This window comes from Callorhinus ursinus, unplaced genomic scaffold (genome assembly GCF_003265705.2).
Source record: "Callorhinus ursinus isolate GAN/ISIS: 27379988/994484 unplaced genomic scaffold, GSC_fseal_2.0 scaffold16, whole genome shotgun sequence".
NCBI lineage: Eukaryota > Metazoa > Chordata > Mammalia > Carnivora > Otariidae > Callorhinus > Callorhinus ursinus.
Window position 1 is genome coordinate 37069483 of NW_027397078.1, and position 22389 is coordinate 37091871.

The following is a 22389-nucleotide window of genomic DNA, read 5'->3' on the forward strand; positions in this document are numbered from 1 at the left end:
GCCTCCTCCTTCCCTCCCTGCTTCCTCCTTCCTCCTTGGCCCGCCTCGGAGCTCCTAGCACATCGCACGCCTTCAGTTAGCGCTTGCCTTGCACAGGACTGGGGAGCTGGTGCGGGACCGTGACCCTCCCTCCACGGCACGCCTCCGACGGCCCCAGGGCCACACAGCTGTTTGTCACGATTGGGAACACAGCCTGCGTGTTGGAAAGGGGATGAGGCCAACTGCATGTGGCCTCAAGTGACACAACAGACTGAGGTTCTGACATCCCCACCGCAGAGGCAGGGAGGGGAGGCCCGAGTCTCTGTGTTCCTGGTGTCAAGGGCCAAGGAATGAGAGTCTCCCCAGAGACTCCTCCACACAATAAGAACTTTTTAAAGATTTTATTTATTTCACAGAGAGAAACACACTGAGAGAGGGAACACAAGCAGGGGGAGTGGGAGAGGGAGAAGCAGGCTTCCTGCCGAGCGGGGAGCCCGATCCCAGGACCCCGGGACCATGACCTGAGCCGAAGGCAGACGCTTAACGACTGAGCCACCCAGGCGCCCCAAGGACAACTTTTCATAGGACTCCGTGTGCCAGGCACCATTTTTAGCACTTCACATATACTCAGTCGCTCGGGCTCTCGACATTCTCTGCATTAAATACTGTCACCCTCAGGCCCACGCCACAGATAAGCAAACTGAGGCAGAGGAGACGTTCGGTCACAGGTACAGGTCGCACAGAAGGTGAGTGGGGAGCCAGATTCGAGCCCAGGCCCCGAGGGCCCTTCCTCCCCAACAGCCTAGCAGGCCTTGGTCCTCTCCGGGCCTGAGAGCTACCTGCCTCCATTGACGGGGCGCTGCTGGCCGCTCCTCGCCTGGACTGTGCGGAGCTTATGCGGAGCTAACGGGAAGGCAAAGGCGCCGGGCTACCCTCTGACCTGTGAAAATGCTGCCATGCTAGTCCCCTAGGGCTGCCCGAACAAACGGCCCCAGACTGCTCGGCTCAAGTAACAGAAATGTACTGTGCCACAGCTCTGGGGGCCAGAAGTCGGAGACCAAAGGGACGGCGGGGTCGCTTCCTTCCCAGGGCGCCGAGGGCGAACCTGTCCCAGCCTGTCCTGGGCTTGTAGAGGGCGGTCTTCTTCCCACGCCCCTTCACGCTGCCTTCTCTCCATGTCTTACCGGGACCGCGGCCATGCTGGAGGACAGCGACCTTAATGACCTCATTTCAACTTGATTACCTCTATACAGACCCTATTTCCGAAGTAGGTTGCCCTCGGAGGTCCCGGTGGGACCCCAACGTATGAATTCTGAGGGCCACGATTCAGTTGCTGAAGACAATGCTGGTGGGAAAGAGCACTCTGGGCCCCTCCCGCTCTGGGGACCTTTTCAGACGGAACTTCCATTGACCCTTTCCTCCACAACAACCCATTTTCTGCTTATGTGGGGTATAAATAAAATTTAAGCAGACACTCGAGATCTCTGTAAAGGCTAAATGCAGGCGGTCATCGAACGCGGCTTTGGGGTGTTCCTCCTGGAGCTCTCAGAACAAGGCCACCGGCTGGCTTAACTGGGTTATCAAGGTGAGGGCTGACACGTGGTCCATTCGAAGGTTCTGGACAAAAGGGGTGCTGGTGGAAGGCATGACTAAGCAAAGAGGAAAAATAGCTCGTCTGTCATCTCTGCGGTTGGCCCTCCTATCTACTCACCACAAAGCCCTCCCAACCAAGCAGCGCCTCCAAGGGGTACCAGGGAGGGAGGAAAAATGTTTCACAGTGAGGCGGGAGAGACACGAAGAACCAAGAGACAGGGCAACAGAGCCAACCCACAGGGAGACAGAGTAAGAAGTGCCAGGCGGGCACAGGGGAGGCGGCCTCAGCCCTGAGAAAGGAGCCGGCAGGTGCCGGGCCGCCGGGCGAGGGGCGGACTTCCCAAGCGGATGAACAGAATGCAGCAGGTGCATGCGATTCTCCCTCCAGCCAAACCCCACGCCGCCCCGGGCCTCCGAGCCGCTGCTTACGGCAGCGAGCCGGACACCGTCCTCAGAAGGTCAAGGGCCTCCATAGGACTTCAGGAGGGCTCACGGTCCCCTCTGACAGTGAAGGCTCGGGTCTCAAACTTCCAACGCAACCGACGACCAGGCTCTCTGCTCTCAAGAACGGCACCAAGACCTGCCCGACAGCAAGCAAGAGCCTCGGTGAGTGAGATGCAGTGTGAGTCTGCCCGGAGGGAAGGACCGGCGACAGTGCTGCGAAGTAAGTCAGAGGCCTGGGCCAGCTCATGTGGTCACCCAGGTCACTGGTCACCCGGCCACCATCCCAGCCTCCTCACCGGCCACCCCGCTTTCTCTCTTGCACACCTCTGACTCTTCTTACGACAGCCAGAGTCACCCTTTCAAATGCACGTCCCCGCGTGTCACTCCCACAGCCGAAAGCATCCAGCAGCTTTCCAGCACACTCAGAATAATCCAGGATGGGTGCCCCTCCTGCCATGTCCCTGCATGGTCGGCCCTGGCCACCCCTCAGGACACCTTTCCCACCATGTGATCTCTGGGCTGCTCTTCTCTGGACCTGCCGACCTCCTTGCTGTTCTTCAAATGCCTTGCCTCAGGCCCTCTGCACAGGCTGTTCCCTCAGCCCTGAACCCTCAGGGCCTAGAAAAATCCAGGCCTAGACACATAGCAGGGATCCAACAAATATTCGCTGAACAAGGAAGTAAATGAGGGAGTGAATGCATGAATGAATATTGAGGCTCATATCTCAGGGAAACATCTTTGCAGCCAGATATGAAAGCGGACATATCATAGGATTCCCATGTGTATGAAGTTCAAGAACAGGCAAAAGTAAACTGTGCTGACACAAATCAGACTAGCGGCTGCCTCTGCCAGAAGGTTTGGCTAAACGAGGGTGAGATGGGGCCCTCTGGGGGTGCTGGGAATATTCTCTGTCAAAACCACCTGAATTAAAAATCCATGCATTTTGCTCCACGCAAATTACATCCCAATAAAGCAAACCAACAAAGCACTATATACATCCTAGAGATGGGTGTATTTGCACATTTTCAGAAACCATATCCCATGCAAGTTAGCAGTGGCGAGGCCCCGGGGACTGGGAATGCGAAGAAAGCTTCGATTTCTTTCCATAACTTTGATCCTGCCGGAAACTCTCACTAGGTGTATGTAACACGGAAAACGAGTCATTCAAAAATACTCCTCACGATCTGTGAAGGAAACCCACTCCTGCCCTTAGAAAGGAAGGTTTATCTCGGCCGTCCACTGAAAGGGTGGTTAAGCAACCGTTTGATAACAAGTTCTCCCCGCAGCCAGCACGGCAGCACCTGCTGAGGGAGAGTGGGGGGGCAGACTGTCCCCCAACACCTGCCCCCACGGGTGGGGGGAAAACGGATAAGCCTCGCCGTGAACTAACACCACTCGATCTGCCTCGGGAGGGTGGAGGGGTGGAGGAGAGGTGGTGTGCTGGGAACCGCTGCACCAGCAGGCTTCAGGTGGGGCCTCGGGTCCTTCGGGGGCACCTAGAGCTCAGGTTAAAAATGCTCCCGCTGGGCCTCACCCCAGACCTACCCAGTCAGAATCCCCACATGTCCCAGAGTCCACATTTCTTTTCTTTTTTTAAAAGATTTTATTTATTAATTTTATTTATTTATTTTTGAGAGAGAACGTGCAAGTGGTGGGAGGGGCAGAGGGAGAGAATCTCAAGCCGACTCCACACTGAGCGCGGAGCCCGACGCAGAGCTCGATCTCACGACTCTGAGATCATGACCTGAGTCGAAACCAAGAGTTGGATGCTTAACCAACTGAGCCACCCAGGCGCCGCCCCCTTTTCTATCTTGTTAAAAAAACTTGTTATTATGGACATTTTCAAATACACAGAACATTATCCAGAGAGTCCAATGAACAACACCAATCAAATTCAGTTGAGTGTTCCCATTTGGCCATATTTGCCTCACCTTTTGCTCTCCCCGTTTAACTGAACCATTTACAAATAAATTATTTATCTAGAGCAGTGGTTTTTCACAGTGTGATCCAGGGATACCTTGGGGTCCCCAAGACCCTTTAAGGGATCCATACTGTCAAAAATATTTTTATAGGGGCGCCTGGGTGGCTCAGTTGGTTAAGCGTAGTGTCTTCGGCTCAGGTCATGATCCTGGAGTCCTGGGATCGAGTCCCGTACGGGTTCCCTGCTCGGCGGGAGCCTGCTTCTCCCTCTGTCTCTCACCGCCCCCAACCTCTCAAATAAATAAATAAAATATTTAAAAATTTTTTAAATATTTTTATAATAATCTTAAATTGTTATTTGCCTTTTTCTCATTCTCATTCTCTTGTGAGTGTACAGTAGAATTTTCCAGAGGCTACAGATTGAATGTAGAAGCAGAGATGAGAATTCATCTGTCTGGTATTCAGCCATACATTAAAGAGATCTCCAAAAATGTTTTTAAAAAGTTTCAGTAACTTGTCACCGTCATGACACTTCATCCCTAAATACTTCAGCGTGCATCACCAAAAATAAATAAATAAATAAGACTTGTACATACTCACATGTTAGTTACCTATTGCTGTGTAACACATCCCCCCAAACATGGCAGCAGGAAACAAACATGCATTATCTCACTGATTCTGTGTCAGGAATCTCGGAATGGCTTAGCTGGATGCCTACCACCCCACAAGATTATCACATCTAATGAAACTTCCAGTAGTTTCCTTATATCATCTAACAGCTGGTTACATAAAGATAACCCCAGGTGTCCCCAAGTGCCTATTACAGATGTTTGTTCAGGCCAGGGCCCGATCAGGGGCTCCAAGTTACATCTCGTTATTGTCATGGACTGAATGTGTCCTCCCAAAATTCATCTGTTGAAACCGACCCCCTAATGGGATGGTGTTTGGAGACGGGGCCTCTGGGAGGTGATCAGGTCCTGAAGGCGGAGCCCTAGGGATGGGACGAGTGCCCTATAAAAGAGACCCCAGAGAACTAGCTATTCAGTCTCTTCCTGCCGCGTGAGGAGGCGAGGAGAAGGTGGCCGTCTGCGACCCAGAAGAGGGACCTCACCGGAAGCCAACCTTGCCGGCCTCCAGCGCTGTGAGAAATCAAGGGCTGCTGGGGAGGCCCCCCCCCCCCCCGTCTCTGGTCTCTGTCACAGCAACAGAGGGGACTGGGACACTTAGTCTCTTAAGTCTCATTTGATGGTGAATACCCTCCTTTTTCAATCTTCTTTCACGATTTGGACTTGCAGCAGAGACGGGGCCAGAAGGCCCAGCAAGGATGCCAAGCCCCCCGTCAGGCACGGGGGAGCGGGGGACCGGCTCCGGGACAGGCTGAGCGGGGACCCGGCCGCCCGGCCTCCCGCACAGCCGCTCTCTCACACTGCAGGCCAAACCGCCCGCGGAGACCGATTTTTATGGGGCCCGGACGAGTGAGAGAGAAGGCTGCCGGCAAGGCAAAGGGGGGGAGGGGGGACGGGCACAGGGCGGTCCCAGGCCCCGGGGGATGGCGGGGGGGGGGGTGTCTCCCGGCCATTCTAAGCCTCCCAGGGCCAACCGCGCTGCACACGGCCCACACCTTGCAATGCCACTGCCATCACTGCTCCCTGTCTCTTGGGAGCCTTCCAGCTTGCAGATCCTCTGACACCCCTCCGATCCCCCCTCAAAAGCCAAGGAAGAGGCAGGATCAGCGAGTACCGAGGGCCCCAAGTCATGGACCCAGCAACTGCTCCAAGAGGGGAAGTGATGCAGACAAAGCCGCCCTCCGGGGTCAGAGCCAGACGCTCGAAGCAGGTGAGCACGCTGCCCGGGGCGGAGCGGGGAGGCGGGTGGCGTTGGGTTGCGCGGGCAGTTGGCGTCGGCCTCCTGATGCTAGCTACCCGAGACGCCACCACCAGCTTCTCACCACGGTCGCTGCCGGCACCACCTCTGCGCCACGCTGCCCACCCCCTCGTGCAGCTATGGAGGGGACTGGGCTGGGAGGCCTGTGCCGGGGTCTCAGGTGACCAAACAGTGGCGCCCCGGAGGCGCCAGCGCACGCTGCTCTTGGGCCGGGCGGCCCCTCTCCCTGGCACTCTCCTCTCTGCCCAGCTGGCTTCCCAGCCACAACTGGCGCACAAACAGGCCTCCCCTTTCGGACAGAAGCTACTTCTGGAACCCCACAGCGTAAAAAAGTTTGCACATTGTATTTTCCGATATATAGACGTGATGAAAGGGAATCGGATCTCTGATCAAAGGCTTAGCGTCAAACAAATCATAAGAAAATGAATTCTAGAATACTGAAGCCAGAAGAACTTTTAGAGATCATCCAGATCAGTCGTTCTCGACCAGGGGCAATGCTCCCTACCCCAGAGGGAGAAGTGGCAGCATCTAGAGACATTCTGGTTGTCACGGCTGGGAGAGGGGCGCTACTGGCACCTAGCGAATGGAGCCCAGGGATGCTGCCCAGCCTCCCACAGTGCGCAGGACGCCCCCCGCCCCCCGCAACAGATTGAATCAGCCCCAAAGGTCAACAGTGCTGAGGCGGAGAAACCCTGATCTAAATTTCTTGGTTACTTTGAGGAAGAGAAAATTGAGACCCAAAGACACAAAGTAACGTGCCCAAGGTTACACAGTCCGGAAGCCAGAGCAGAATCCAGGTCTCTACATCCAACTCTATCACCCGTTCTGCTCTGTCTAGGGCTGGATGAGGGAGAAGGAAGGAAGGGACCCGAGGATCTTAATCCCTGTGGCCAGCCTGAACCAAATGAAGGAAATTGCAATAAACAAATTGCTGAATTACTGCAGCAACACATCAGGGTGTCCAGACTTTGTGAGAAATGCCATATACAAAATTACACCGGATACAAAAATTGATTCGAAATAGATTAAAGACTTGAACATTAGACCTGACACCATAAAACTCCTAGAAGAAAACCTAGGCGATAAGCTCCTCGACATAGGTCTTGGCGATGATTTTTGGAACCTGACACCAAAAGTCAAAGAAACAAAACCAAAAATAAGTAAGTGGGACTACATCATATTAAAAAGCTCCACACAGCAAAAGAATTCATCTACAGAATGAAAAGGCAACCTACTGAATGGGAGAAAACATTTGCAAAGCATCTATCTGATAAGAAGCTAATATCCAAAATATAAAGAATACAGTTCAACAGAAAAAAAAAAATCTGATCAAAAAATGGGCAGAAGATCTAAATAGACATTGTTCCAAAGAAGACAGGCAGATGGCCAACGGGCACATGCAAAGATGATCAACATCACTAATCATCAGGGAAATGCAAATCAAAGCCACAACTAAATAACACCGCACACCTGTTAGAATGGCTATTAACAAAAGGACCAGAAATAATAAGCGTTGGCAAGGATGTGGAGAAAAGGGACCCCTCATGCACTGTTGGTAAGAATGAAAATTAGTGCCCCCACTGTGGAAGACAGTACGGAAGCTCCTCAAAAAAACTAAAAATAGAACTACCATACAACCCAGCAATTCCACTTCTAGGTATTTAGCAGAAGAAAACAAAAACACTAACTGAAAAAGACATTCACACCGCTATGTTCATTGCAGCATTATTTACAATAGCCAAGGCAGGGAAACCACCTAAGTGTCTGTCGATGGATGAATGGATAAAGAAACTGTGGTATATATTTACAATGGAATATTATTCAGCCATAAGAAAGAATGGGGGTGCCTGGGTGGCTCAGTCGTTAAGCGTCTGCCTTTGGCTTAGGTCATGATCCCAGGGTCCTGGGATCCAGCCCCGCATCGGGCTCCCCTGCTTTGCGGGAAGCCTGTTTCTCCCTTCCCCACTCCCCCTTGTGCTTGTGTTCCCTCTCTCGCTGTGTCTCTGTCAAATAAATAAATAAAATCTTAAAAAAAAAAAAAAAAGAATGAACGAAAGCTTGCTATTTGCAACATGGATGGACCTCGAGGGCATTATGCTAAGGGGAAGTAAGTCAGGCAGACAGAGAAAGTCAAATACTGTAGGATCCCTCTTATACATGGAATCGAAGGGGGAAAAAAGCTCACAGAGAACAGACTGGTGGTTGCCAAAGGCAGAGGGGTAGGGGGTGGGAGAAATAAATTTTTTTTTAATTGAAGCTTCAAGCATGGTTGGATCCAGGAACTTGAAAATGATTAATGAAAAATGAAGCTCAGTTACCAGCTAGGTAATGAAAATTGCTAGCTAGCTCCTTGAGAATGATTTCAGCCTGAAACGTGCTGCCAAATCCGGCTCGTCCCTGACTCCTCCACCAGCGGGAACAGCAGAGGCACCGCTGATGGTTTAACCCCCTCTGGGGTGAGCAAGGTGGCTCTCGCAGGCCTTCAGGATGTGTGCAATTGCGAAACATTGACCGATTTCTTAAACAGTAACTAAATACTCCCAGTACCACGCCCAGTGCTGGAGATGGAGGAATGAACAATACATACACAAATCCCAGGCTTCCTGGACTTCATATTCTAGCAGGGAGAAACAGACTCAAAACACAATAAATAAGTAAATTACTAAAAAATTTAAAAAGAAGAAAAAACCACAATGAGATACCATAACTACCTACCAGAATGGTTAAAATTTTTTTGAAAACTGACAATAACCAAGGGGCTGGAAGGGAATAATTTACATATGGTAAGACTCATTCACTTAAAAAAAGATAAACACAAAGAGATTACCCCTACATACCTATGAGCATGGCTAAAATTAAAAAAACAGAACAAAACCAAGGTGCTGGCAAGGATCCTGAGCAACTGAAATTCTCATACATTGCTGGCAGAAAAGCAAAATGGTACACCCACCTTGGAAAATAGCTTGGCATTTTCTTATATAAGCACAATTTTTTAAAAAGATTTTATTTATTTATTTATTTATTTATTTATTTATTTGACAGAGAGAGACACAGCGAGAGAGGGAACACAAGCAGGGGGAGAGGGAGAGGGAGAAGCAGGCTTCCCGCCGAGCCGGGAGCCCGATGTGGGGCTCGATCCCAGAACCCCGGGATCATGACCCGAGCCGAAGGCAGACGCTTAACGACTGAGCCACCCAGGCGCCCCTATAAGCACAATTTTTAAAAAAGACTACAGTAACAAAGACACAGCTGTAGAGACAGAAACATGAATGTGTGGATATATAAGTATATAGGCGTGGGTATGGACAAAGACATGATGCTGACATTTGGATCTCTAGGCTAAAGTATGCAAGGGTACGTCTCAGTATCTTGCCAGCTCATTTTCTGACATAGCATGAATTTCACAGAAACATTATTTTGATTTTAGCAAAATCAAAGGTAAGTCTCACTGACTTCACCCCATCCCCATTTTTCTTTGCTGACTTCACCCCATCTCCATCCCCGTTTTTCTTTAAACAGGGCTCACATCCTCTTTTCTCCTTGATGTCTTCTGAATGGCAGTCTTATAAAGTTCTAAGTTGGAAGAGAATTCCCCATTGTTTTTATAGCTTCACCTTACTGTGAAATAAATCATCAGAGCACATCAACTGAAATTTGGTTAGAAAATAAAGCAGAGAGAGGAAAAAAAAAAATGAAAATAAAGCAGAGAGAGGAAGTCTATAATCCCCTTCTTAGAGCCAAAGCTATCTGGGCTGCCTGACAGTAAGCCCACCGTCAAGGGGAAAAGAACAAAAAACCTTTATATTACCAACTAAAATAGCACTGCTTTTTAACACTGTCCTCCAACAGTTGCTGGGGAATCAAATTATTCATGGTGTGAGTTCCAGTACAGTTTACTGCCACCCCAACTTCCAGAGGGGTCATGTTTTACAGATTCTCCTCCTAAGGGTGCCCACCCGTGTCCCGGCCTCAGGCCCTATTTGAACCAGAGAAAGGCATGTAAACAGGTCAGAACGCTTAACAGAGTCCATTAAATGCCCCCCCACCGGCCAGAACTGAAAAGTCACCTGACCCCCCTCCATCTGCCGCTGAGTCATCAAGCCCCTTCTTCCAGCAGGCTAATTATTCAGCACGGAAATTAAAAAGAACACTGGGAATTCTTCAGTTCGGGCGTTCATCTCCACCCCACCCCCTTCTAAAAACCATTTTGTTCTTCAGAGATGTAGCTGATTCGCTCTTACACTCGCAGTTAATCTTCGGAGGCTGCATTTTATTTTATTGGATACTGTTATTTTCCAATCTACTTAAAACACCTGGAGGGGGAAAAATGCGTTTCTGACATAGCCCCTTTAAACGCCGGAACCTTGCAAAATAATGCAAAACGATTTATATTGCACATTGAGCTCTTTAAATTGCTAACCAGTAAGTTTCCATTCCATTCAGAGCAAAGCAGCTTTTGCTTTACAAGAAATCAGGCTAAATACTGAGGACAAACCCCTGGAAGGAGAATTAGTAAATGTGTCATTATTCAAGAAGCACAATGACAGCTAGAAAACAGTTAACGGTTATCTTTGACGAGCCCCTTTCTCTCTTCATTCCAGATTTTTTTTTTCTCTCCTGAGCAAGAGGCCCCGGCGGTCTTCCTGTCTGGCCCCTGCCCACTTTCCCGGATGGGCATGCCAAGCTCGAAGCCACGCGTGGGCCTGCAACACCCCCCCCACCCCCGGCATCCCCGCCTGGTGCATGCAGCAGCCGCAGCGGCCAAAGACCCCCACTTTCGCTTTCTGGGGCGCCGACGGGCCACAGGCCTGCAGGCCCGGGCTGCGCCGGCAGAGTGGGCGCCGCGCGTCTCTTACCTGCAGTGCCGCATGGCGCATCCCCGCCGCCCACCTGCACAGCATCCTAGAGCATCCTTTCTTCGGCGCGACGGCTGCGAGCGCGGTGACGTCAGCGGAGGCGGGCCCCACGCCGCCACGTGACGCCCTCGGGGCGAAGCGGGGAGGGGGTGGGGGGCGAGGAAGACCCTGGAAGTCCCCGGAGGTGAGGAGCAAGTGGCCGGGAAGCCCCGCTCCGGCCTCGCTTCTGGGCCGTCTGCTGGATGTGCGCAGCTTTCCCGGCCTTTCACCGACTGTGGGAAACAAGCAGCACACAGAAGGAGAAATCCAAATGATTACAGGCTCCAAGCATGTAATAGGATTTCAAAAGAGTTAGCAAGAAAGGGATTAGTAATGAAAGGGAACAATTTAGGGTTTTATTTTTAAAAGTCTTTATCAAAGGCAACGGAGAAATAAATTTTGTGTAAATCAAAATGACAGTTAAAATAAAAAGTGCATGGAAATACCTAGCACAGAGGTTCAGTGTTTCAAGTCATTCATCAAATATATCAAAAACACTTTAATTTGAAGCATATTCATTATTGGATATTATGCCAACTGCACTGATAAATAATGCTTTTATTTACTCTCAGTAGCTACATTCTAATACTAACTTGCATTTGCCACAGGGGGGAAAAAGGGATACCACATACTCATACTACTTACTGGAATATTTGCTTACTTAAAACAAAGCACTATTGCATGAGCATGGTTGTACTTGTGTGTTTTCTTAAACCTTCTGGCAAGGAATCTGATCTCTCAGACATGAAAGAGTTCACAATAACTCATTATTTCACGCTTTTTAATTTTTATCACATTCTGCAGGAGTCACGTTACTATTACAGAAAATATGCACGACGTCAACATTTCTCATTCACAGCTGAAACAGCCTTGCCTAGAAAGCCTTAGAAAATTCCAACAGTGATCATGTAAACCTGAAATGGCATTTTTCAAACTTAAGCAGTGAACCCATTAAGTTTTCTTCTGCCAAACCATATAAACGGTTGTGAAATGTGAAAGGACAAAAGCAGAAACTGGTCTTACTTGTATTCCCGTTTCATATACTAGTTTACTTTCCATAGAGTTTAAGTCACAATTTTAACATCGCCTCACCTGCTACCCCCTAAAGAGATGTGAAATAGATGGTTTTACAAGCAGGCAAGAGTTACCTACTTGCTGTTTATTCCAACCGCTTTGGTGCCCTTCTATGTTTAACCCGGGCCCTTTTCCCACCATTCCCTCCAGACTAACCAAATCTCCGTTCAGAAGGTCAGCCTCTAATTTGGGACATAAATATGGGCCCTTGCCGCTCACCACGATCTATAATTTTCTGCACCGGATTTTAAAACCCAACAATGTGGCCGGTCGTGTGGTTTTCTAGTCACTCCTCTGAAGCTTATTTTTCTAGGTGATAAGTAACTTACCTTTTGCTTTCTGGTTCCGGAGATACCTAAATAAATAAATAAATAAATAAATAAATAAAATGCTGGCGCAATCCCCCGCTCCCGTGGGTGGAGGGTCTAATGGAGACGGAATCTGACAGGCTCACTCCTGCCCCAGGCAAATGTCGATTTCATCCTCCGGCGCCCAGGGAGGCCCCACCCCCACCCCCCGCGGAGCCGGGCTGGGTGGTCACGTGCTGGGCCCAGCCACTCAGTCCGGCCCAGGCAGCTGGGTCACGTCTGGGCTCTGGATGCCCGCCACGCCGGTCTTGTTCGCCTCCTACACCCGGCCAGAGGGGAACCTAGCGGCCGCGACACGGGACGCCCTGCCCCGAGAGGCCGGGCTGCACCGGCTACTGCGACAGAGCGCCCGGACTCACCGGGCCGTGCGGAGGGCGGGGGTCTGTAAGATGGCCTCCTGCGGTCTTTGAAATGACTTGCTCGGTGGTGTTCCGGCTGGGCAGAAATGAATCGAGTAAAGGTACCTTCCTCATTGTGGGGCGATTTTTTTTTTTTTTGCCAATAGGTTGGTTTCACCTTCTCTTTTGGAGGGGATTGCTCAAGTGTAAAGAACATTACAGCAAACAGGCGGTTCAGAAAAGGCCTAAAACGGCCATGTCATTTTGAACAGAATGACATAACTTCTGTCAAAAGTTCAAAATAGCCAAAAGAAAACCAAATGAATCACTGAAGTAGCAGTCAGTAAAAAAATTACTGTGCAGGCCCCAGAAAGTTTGCAAACCGGGAGCATTCAAGCCAAAACATGGAATGAGGCTCAGGGCTGCGTGGTTATAAAGCAGCTTATCCAGTGACAAAGCTGTGACTGTTTATTCTTCACAGTGATTAGTTACAATATTATAATTTTCAGTGGTTACCGGTCATATCAACCTTGGGAAGCAGTTCAAGTTTTGCTTATCATTTCCAGAGACACAAGCAAGAAACGACCAGGTCCAGTTAGCCTTGCAGGATAAGCCAAATTAAGCTTCGCCAGCATGACCAAACTGCTTCTGTCTGCTCAGCGACCCTTCAAGGTTGGTCTCCCTTTGTTTCTAAATTTTAACGGTTTCCCCTGCTTTGGGTCATAGCTCAGCAGGCTCAGAGTATGACCAGCCATTACGGGCGTTATTCTCCACTACCATGGTTGGTGACTAGTCAGGCTGGAAGATCACACATTTGCTGTTTCCATTAGTTGAGTCATCAGGCCAGAGGGCCATGTAGTCACTATCTTCATCATTCATGTGGTGGTTGTTGCTTTCATCCAGTTGCCTGCTCTTGATGGATGCCATCTGCCATGTGATTGGCTGCCAACAGGCATTTAAAAGCTTCGAGAGTCTACAAAGCACAAGAAAGGCCAATATGATGATTGTAGGGAAAACAATAGCCAAGCATTGAAAACTTCCCCAGAGCAGAGATACCCAGGAGCCAAGGTTTAACTAACCAAATAAATCCAATGGGTTGTAATCAGATCCAGATTTTACTTTACTAAGTCAATCTGCCAAAAAAAAAATTTTAAGTTATTTACATAGGCATAACGTGATGTATTAGCAAACACATATCCTCACGATGACCCGAGGCAGGATGAACTTGAGAATGTTGTATTTCAGGAAGTGGCCTTACGCATGGGCTTAGGCATCTATATGATGTGAGCAATCAGGTAATTTAATGAGAGGCATTTCTATGGAAACAAAAGAAAAACAAAGATGTAGAGTTCAAGCAAATTAGAAATTCCGTTTTCTGAGTTTGGAGAGCAGTCGGTTGAGAAGATTTCTAAAAGTCGGATTCTAAGCATCTTTAGATAGAATGCAAGCAGTGCAGTCAAGCAATCAGATTTTCGTGTTTGCAGTGTGAATGTCCCCGGTGATATTTTCGAGCAGGTACAAAGATTGTCGGCACATGGGCTGCTGGGATTTCTTTGAAGTTTATATCAAGTTGTCCAGTTTCAGCTTGCATGGCTTCGGGGTGGGGGGTGGGGGAAGGCAGGTTTAATTTCATAGTGATTCCAAGTGAAAGTAGTGGGAGAAAATTGGCCTTTTCAGCCGGCCACACAGACCCTTCCGTTGCCTTTGATAAAGACTTTTAAAAATAATGATGACCACACGACCGGCCACATTGTTAGGTTTTAACCCAACTAGTCTGGAGAGTTTTAGCCAAATATTGGAGGAAGCTAGAACTTGGGATCCAGTCCAGTTTACAAGTAGAAAATAAACCTCAGAGATGATTAACAGCACTAGAATCTAATATCCACAGGGGTGTATTACTGAAACATAAATTTCTCTCCATAATCATTTCCATTTCCATCAAAGACAACCATGGCAAGACTAAATTGTTTTGCAAATTAAGTTGACTTTTAATAAGCTTGGCCTGATTATTTATGTAAGTGCAGCAGGAATAGTGATAGATCATGTTCTTTCAGATCCTTTTAAATCTGCAAACAAAACATTAAAGAACCAGCAGTATTTTAAATGAAGTCACAAAAATTCTAATCATCTTCATTAATTCATTTGGTCTCCTGTAATTAATTCTTGTTGATCTCGATCTTTTTTTAGTTGGATCAATTCATCACTTTTCCATGAAAGTTTTAGAAATTCTTACCCAGTTCCGTGTTACGATCTTAAAGTCATCAGAAACCTGTATTCTACAGAGTACTTTGTGTGTGGGGGGAGGGGGTCTTTTTTGTGAATCTCCTCAAAGATAAAGCATTTTTGCAGGAACATTTTTGCAACAGCATCAGAATAAAACAGTAACTATCTGTAAATGGTAAAAGGCTTAAAAAGTGGCAATGGTTAAAGATCAGATGAGAAGTCATTATGATGCAATTGACAAGAAAATTTGGTTATTTCTCTGACATACCGTATTTTAAGACAATAGCTGGAATTATGACTGATAACACTGTGTCAGTACATCAGATCCCCATGAACTTCATATACTTTCTGGAACGTTTATATTAATAACTTCCATATAAATATTTCCTAAAGAAAGTTTAGCATGGCTTCTTACTTGAAAATGCTTCCCGTGAAATTTAACATACCATTAAAAAGTTAGTTGGAAAAAAAACTTAGCTTTTTACATGAAGAAGACAATTTGCTTAAGTAACCTGATGAAGACAAAACACAGAATCTTTGTTTTCTGGGCAGATTACATGAAAGGTAAAGAAAAACCTTTGTTTGCAATTGCTTAGTAAGAGCAGACCAATAATCTAAGAACACTTTGTCCTTTTAACAGAGAGAAAACCAAATTCTAATTGTGCACCACTGCACTTTTGATATTAAAAGTCTTCCCTTTTTTCTTTTTAATATAAATAAATCCATTTTAATGTCAGTCTGCTTAGCCACACATAAGATTCCTTTCTCAAGAGCCCTTTTCCGCAAGCCTTCTACAACTTTCTGTATCCATTTGGGTTTTGTCCTTTTCTCTTTCTTATTCTGGAACAATGATTTTCCTTTAGGATGAAATTACTTTCTTTTTTCCCCCCTTACCAAAAATGCATCTCCATCCCTCATACCTTCTTTTACCCAAAACACACCTCCTCCTTTTCATATGCAGTCCCTTTCGTCCTTGTTATTTCTAGTAGTTTTGTAAAATCAAAAACAAAACAAACAAACAAAAAAACTAAAAGCAAGCAAACAAAACCCTCTTTTTTCTGACAACTTCCACTTTATTAGTTCAAATGTTATTTTCTCGATTTCAAAAACTTACAAAGCTTATCTAGGAAAGAAATGGCCCAAGGCCGGCGCTAAGGAATAATCACAGATGTATTCAGGGAGGACGACGGCACAGTCGCCTCTGCACCACGTTCAGTGAATATACATCCCTTCTGTATAGTACACTTGAAACAAACCATATGCTTTCTGTAAATTACAGCATGAGATTCACTCGTGTCTCCTCCGGGCTCGTGCTGACATTGCTCTGTGAGACTGCGGACGATACGACAGGCAGGGCAACAGGATCCCCACGTTATTGCTGAAGGCGCTTGCTCTAAGCTGAGCAGACAGAATACAAATTCGAAAGATGGAACAGCAAGGTCCAAACTGATGGCACAGCTGTAAATTGCTGGGAAGCCGCCATCAGAATTCCCAGCCTTGCAAGCAGTTACAGGAAATGGGGGAAGTGCTTTTAGATAATTTTTTTTCTTCTTTCCCCCCCTTTTGTTCTTTTTCTCCTTTTCTTTTTCTTTCTTTTTTTTTTTTTTTTTCCAAGGGTGGTGTTTCTTGCAGTGGCCTTTTTAGCCGGCCACACAGACCCTTCCGTTGCTCAGTTTACTGTGGTGGAAGAGCGGTGGCTTTCGAACACGTTGGATCATTCCACAGCAAGAAAGAGAGTGTATGTTACGGCCCAGCACCTACTTAACACCGATAAAACCATGTAAGTAACTGAAATAAAAGTTTCATCAACTGGCCCGTATTTCCTATGTTGAGTATATGCTATGCATGCACTCTCTTTTGCACTTTATGAAATTATCCTTTTATCTGTATGCAGATAATAAATCCAACTATAAATGATAGATAAAATTGAAGAGACGTAGTATCCATTTATCTAGATAGATGTAGATAATACGTGTATTTTCGATTTAAATAAATGCTAATGCTCACTCCCCAAGGGTCTGGGAGCCCAGTCTGAGAAACAGGAAGTTCCAGTAAATCCTAGCGCAGCAGGAAGAAGCTCGCCTGGGAGCCCATTGCATCTCACCCTGCACAGGGGCGCCTGCGCTCCCCACTCCCCGGAACCGTGCAGGGCTTGTGCGCAGTTAGCTTACGCTTCTTGTTCCAAGTGCTCTGACTTACTCTCTTCTCGGTTCATTTTGCGGTCGCAGCCCTTCTCCCAACTTTTTGAACTATTTGTAATTTTTGCTTTCCAGGGAAACCTGGGAAGCAGGCCACCGTGACCTGTCTATCGTATATCAGCATCCTGTGGTAGATCAGCAAACTGATAAATACATTTCAAAATTATTGGAACTATATTCTTTCTCATAATAATTTTTTTCCGTGGTTATCAATAGACCCACATATTACTTTCTCTCTGTAAAAATTAAAAAACCAAAAGTAGATAAACTTATGTTTCACATTTAATGTTCATCTTATTTGGAAATGAGTTTAGATGTTCACTGAATAGCCATCATTTCATTTAACGTAGCATAAACTTTGCCCTTATTTTTACACTTGTTTAAATTGCTTTCTTTTAAATTTTATTTTTATTTATTTATTTTTTAATTTTATTTGTTTATCTGAGAGAGAGACAGACAGAGATGGAGACAGAGAGCAGGAGCTGAAGGAGAGGGAGAAGCAGACTCCCTGCTGAGCAGGGAGCCCGATGTGGGGCTCCATCCCACAACCCTGGGATCATGACCTGAGCCGAAGACAGACGCTTAACCAACTGAGCCGCCCAGGCGCCCCAAGATTTTATTTTTAAGTGATCGCTACACCCAATATGGGGCTCAAACTCACAACCCCAAGATAGAGTTGCACCCTCTACCCCCTGAGCCAGCCAGGCCCCCCCTAAATTACTTCTTTTTAACAATGATGCTTGGATTAGACATCAAATAGTTAACTGTTTTTCTTATTTTTTTGTTGACAAATTTTGGAGACGGGCTTGCTTCTATTAAACCAACGAATTTGAATTAATTTTTATTTATCAAAGATTATCGCAGATCGTGTGAACTTGAAAAAATATCTGGGTTACTTTCTACATTTCTGAGAGTATACTTGATTTATATAAACAAATTTCTTTAAGCCAATTAAAATAGACTTCTTTACAAATTAGTTTGGGCAATACCATCCAGAGGTAGAAAAATACCACACGTCTATAATATACATACACAGACGTACAGATAATCTGACACACAGAGCTCTTACAGCTTTTGTTTTACAAAGTTTAGCCATGTCTCAGATACAAAACTCAAAAAAAATAGTTAGATCCAAACTGTGTTTCTGGCACATACACTAAGTTAAGGTTACATGGTCAGATGACCAAAGTTTCTACTGAAGATTTGTATTTGCACGCTACATGTGAGGATCCTTTCAGAGCTGTCTTTTGAGGTCATTTTGTCTTTTAGAAGCTTCTCGGCCTCTCTCTCCCTCCGGTCCCCTAGTTTGTGAGACGAGACTTTCAGGCCCGGGAATCTCTGGGATACCTTCCATGGCCAGCCCTCTACGATTCTAACAGCTAAGGACGTTTCATCTGCCGGAATATTCTCTCTCCCACTTCTCCTGTATCGTAAGGTCCCCGTGAAACTGTACACATCGTATCTACCAAGTCACTGCCTCGAAAGGGGGCCGAGTTAGGGGGCCAGCGTGCGTGAGATGCTGCAATGAGCCGGGGCACATCTCGGCGCGGGGCCGCTGCACTCCGAGACCAGGAGGGGTGATGCAGATGCAGGAGGGGGGCCGGTTCGTCCCTCCTTCAGGTTTAAGGGCGGGTCGGTGCACACGGGAGATGAGCAGGACGGTGTCTCCCGGGCCTCTTGGGGGAGAGACGAGAGCCAGCGTGCCCCTGTGCTGGCACGGGACGGACACCCGCTCCGCGCGGGTTTGCGGTTCGCGTCAAGCAGGCACAGCTCAACTGCATCCTTGCTCACGATGGGCTGCAGGGCAGGCTGCCCCCAAATATGCCACTTTGGCCTATTGATTGTTTTGAATTTAGTTACACGAGAAACAGTGGGCGCAAGGACTCTCTGACCTCCTCTGTGCCCTGGAAGCAGGACCTAAGTGTCCCCCGGGAAGGTGCCCGCCCTGTCCCGGGAGGAAGGGAGACAGCCTTCTTGCCAGAGATGGGGAAGTCAAGGCCGAGAAGGCCGTGTAAGCAAACCGGCTGCTTCTTCGCTACTTCGCTACCCCAAGCCCCAACTTTTGTCAGTTCTTCACAGATTTATGGTTTCTTTGTCTAAAAGGCGTAAAAGCTGCCAGCTTTGCTACTTCTTGGAGTCTCCTATTTCTGCGGGCTCCCATACGCACACAGTTACATTTGTTTTTCTCCTGTTAATCTGTCTTCTGTCGATTTCATTATTAGACCAGCCAAAGAACCCAGAGGGAAAACTTTCCTGCCTCTACAATGTACTATATTTTTACCTACACGAATACCGTTATACATGAACGTAGAAAACAATTAGGTAGCAAACCCACTGAAGTCTCAACCAACCCTGGAATTTCCCTGGCTGGTGGGATTAGGGGTGTTTCACATTTTTCTTCCTTTTAGCTTAGTTATATGTCCTAATTTTTCTACGATTACTGTGTATTACTTTTGTAACAAGAAACAGTTACTGCTTGTTTTCTTGAAAGCACTACAGTAGACGAGATGATCATGGAATAAACAATTTTGGCTGCTTTTTAATGCAGATTTCATTACTCGAAGATTCTCACATCTTAACTGCAAAACCCCGAGGGAACAATTCCTAGTCATCCTAGATTATTCTGCTCATGAAAATCTTCAGGAAAGAAGATGCCAACCAAAAACTGGTGGTAATGTTTACTCGTCCGCTGGTCAGTCTCAATTTCTCTTCCATAGAAATTCCTTTCTTACTCTGCTCCGTGTGGAGATAGAAAGCTAGTCCTTACCCAGCCTTCACGAAAACAATTCTCCAGGTACTTGTGTAGCAGTCTCTGAGCTTCTATCTTCAGTAGCGCTACTGGCATCTAGTGGCGAGAGGCCGGAGGTGCGGCTCGACCGCCCACGGCGCGCAGGGCGGCCCCGCGGAGAAGGTGCAGGCCCCAGCGTCCCTAATGCAGAGGTGGGGAAACCCTGGCTTGAGATTCCTTATCAAGTATGATTTGATGCCAAAAAGGTTCCGTTTCCCAGCCATTTTTTAGAGTTCACCGTTGCAGGGGTGCCTGGGGGGCTCAGTCGGTGAAGTGGCTGCCTTCGGCTCAGGTGGTGATCCCTGCCCGCTGGGGAGCCCGCTTTCTCCCTCTGCCTACCTCCCTCTCTCTCTCACATACAAATAAATAAATAAAATCCTAAAAAAAAAAAAAAAAAGGAGAGGGAAAAGTGACTGGTGTAGACTCTAAGTACACGCAATCCTGCCCCTCCTGGGCTTTCTGAGCTGTGGTCGTAGACCCCGGCGGGCGCCCAAAAGCTGCAAATGTGGGCCATGTTACCCGACATCCATCGAAAGGGGTAACCTTGAATGATGTGACAAACCACAGCTTTAAAAGCCCTCTGTGCTTTTGCAACAGAGCTGTTGTCAGGGAAGTGGTCATTCTGGGAAGCCTGAGAGAAGACCCCGGGTAGCACTAAGGGCTAAGAGAATCCTTGCTTCCCCTGAGAATTCACGAGGCTGCTTCCCCTCAGACAATAAAGACGGTGTGGCTAGCAGTGTGGGCTTTTTTTCTCCTTGGGTGCCAGGAACCTCAGATTGTGCTCAGACAATTCAATAGGCCTGGCCCCTCAAGTTGGCATCTGTACAGCGGCGTGCTGGCCAAGTTCAAGAAGGCAGCTCTGTAAGGGTGCGGATGGGCGGGGGGAGCCCCGATTTGCAGCGTCTGCAGATGACAGTGGCCAAAGTTCTCCCACCACGGCTGGCTTCCAGCTACGGAGGGGGCACCTGGAGAGTAAGATAGTATCTGCACACTTCCTATGTAGGCGGTACAAGGAAGCTGTTTTATTGCGCCTGGGCAGGGCACAGCTTTGCCCACCCAGGACCTGATCTTCGAGAAAAGCTGTCACTTGTCCCAGTGCTTTAGATTGGATATATGAATTTTATAAAATTGTACTGCTTCAATAGGGAAGCCACTAAGCCACAAGGTGCTGTTTACATTTAAATTACTTTAAAGTCATAAAATTTAGGGGCGCCCGGGTGGCTCAGTCGTCAAGCGTCTGCCTTCAGCTCAGGTCATGATCCTGGGGTCCTGGGATCGAGCCCCGCATCGGGCTCCCTGCTCAGCGGGGAGTCGGCTTCTGCCCCTGCCCCTGCTGCTCCCCCTGCTCGTGCTCGCTCGCTCTCTCTCCTTCTCTCTCTGTCAAATAAATAAAAATCTTTAAAATAAATAAATAAATCCTTAAAAAAATTTAAAAGTCAGTTCCTCAGTCCCCTTAGCCACATGTCAAGTGCCCGATAGCCACACGCACTAATGGCTACACCATTTTAGCACAGATATAGAACAATTTCATCATCACAGATAGTTCTATTAGTGCTGTAAAGCATTTCTTTTAAACTGATTCCATTGCAATAAGACAATTTATGTTTATTACCCGGGGGATTCGGCGGGTAATTGCAGGGTAGGAAAAGCAATCTGGCCAGAGCGTCTGTTTGTGGGAAGGACGGAAAAGCACGGATTCCAGAAGGCCCTGGGCCTCTAGCCACAGGTCCCGGGCAAGAGGGTTCCAAATGCCACAAGATGTGCAGCCTCTGCCTTCGGACTTCACTAGGGGCCAGCAAATCTTGTTCCAAAGTGAGGAGAGTGCCTGGTCCCTGCTTCAAAGCAAAAATTGCGATGCATGACAGGAGCACGCACATTAGAACAGAGTGTTTCCGTGGTCAGGTAATGGCCCTCCCAAAGGTGTTCACACGCTGATTCCACATGTCACCTCACATGGCAAAAGGGACTTGGCAGGTGTGGTTAGGTTAAGGCTGCTGAGGTGGGAGATGATCCTGGCTGATGGGGGGAGGGGCCCAAAGTCATCACAAAGGTCCTTACAAGAGGGAGGCCGGAGGGACGGAGTCAGAGAAGGAGATATGCCAACAGAAGCAGAAGTCAGAGCCGTGGAGCTTGAGACGCTACACTGCTGGCCTGGAAGGTGGAGGGAGGGGCCAGGAGCCAACAAATACAAGTGGCCTCGAGCAGCTGGGAAAAGCAAGGAAACAGATTCTCCCCTAGAGCCTCTAGAAGGAACGCAGCCTTCAGATTTCTGACCTCCATCCAGAACTGTAAGAGAATAAATCTGTGTTGCTTTAGCCACTAAGTTTATGGACATTTGTTACAGCAGCGGTAGGTACCTAATAGAGGCTTGACTCACTGATTCGCCCGGTTCATACTGATTGAACACCCAGGCTGCACGCCGCCCCGGAAGCAATGCTTTGGACTGACCCAGTGCCTCTGCCCTCAGAGTTTACAGTCTCTGGGGAGATAGCCAGGAAATGAGCCTTTCCCATCGACAGTAGGCAGCGCTCTAACGAGACAAGTCCCGGGTGATGGGGAAACACAGTGTTAGGGGCCAAACTGTGTCCCCCCAAATTCACATGCTGGAGCCCACCCCAGTACCTTAGAATGTGAGTGTATTTGGAGATAGGGTCTTTTAAAGAGGTGATGTACATTAAAATGAGC

At 47.7% G+C, this 22389-nt stretch overlaps 1 protein-coding gene and 1 long non-coding RNA gene across 3 annotated transcripts in view; one reads left to right on the forward strand and one right to left on the reverse strand.

The window, feature by feature from the left end:
• CLCN4 (chloride voltage-gated channel 4) overlaps positions 1-12392 on the reverse strand; it is a 63564-nt gene extending 51172 nt beyond the window's left edge. Inside the window, exons 1-3 of one of the 2 annotated variants that reach the window (XM_025857726.2) lie at positions 12375-12392; positions 12119-12144; positions 10677-10948 (exon numbers count right to left, since the gene is read on the reverse strand). The gene's annotated coding sequence lies outside the window, so the exon portion shown is untranslated. Of the gene's footprint in view, positions 1-10676; positions 10949-12118; positions 12283-12374 lie in introns of those variants that run through there. The other variant, XM_025857725.2, reaches the window with a different exon arrangement.
• Positions 12392-17130, forward strand: LOC141374297 (uncharacterized). Its single transcript, XR_012381073.1, has 3 exons — positions 12392-12617; positions 16334-16498; positions 16992-17130. It is a non-coding gene; the product is annotated as an uncharacterized lncRNA (long non-coding RNA).
• Positions 17131-22389: the final 5259 nt, after the last annotated feature.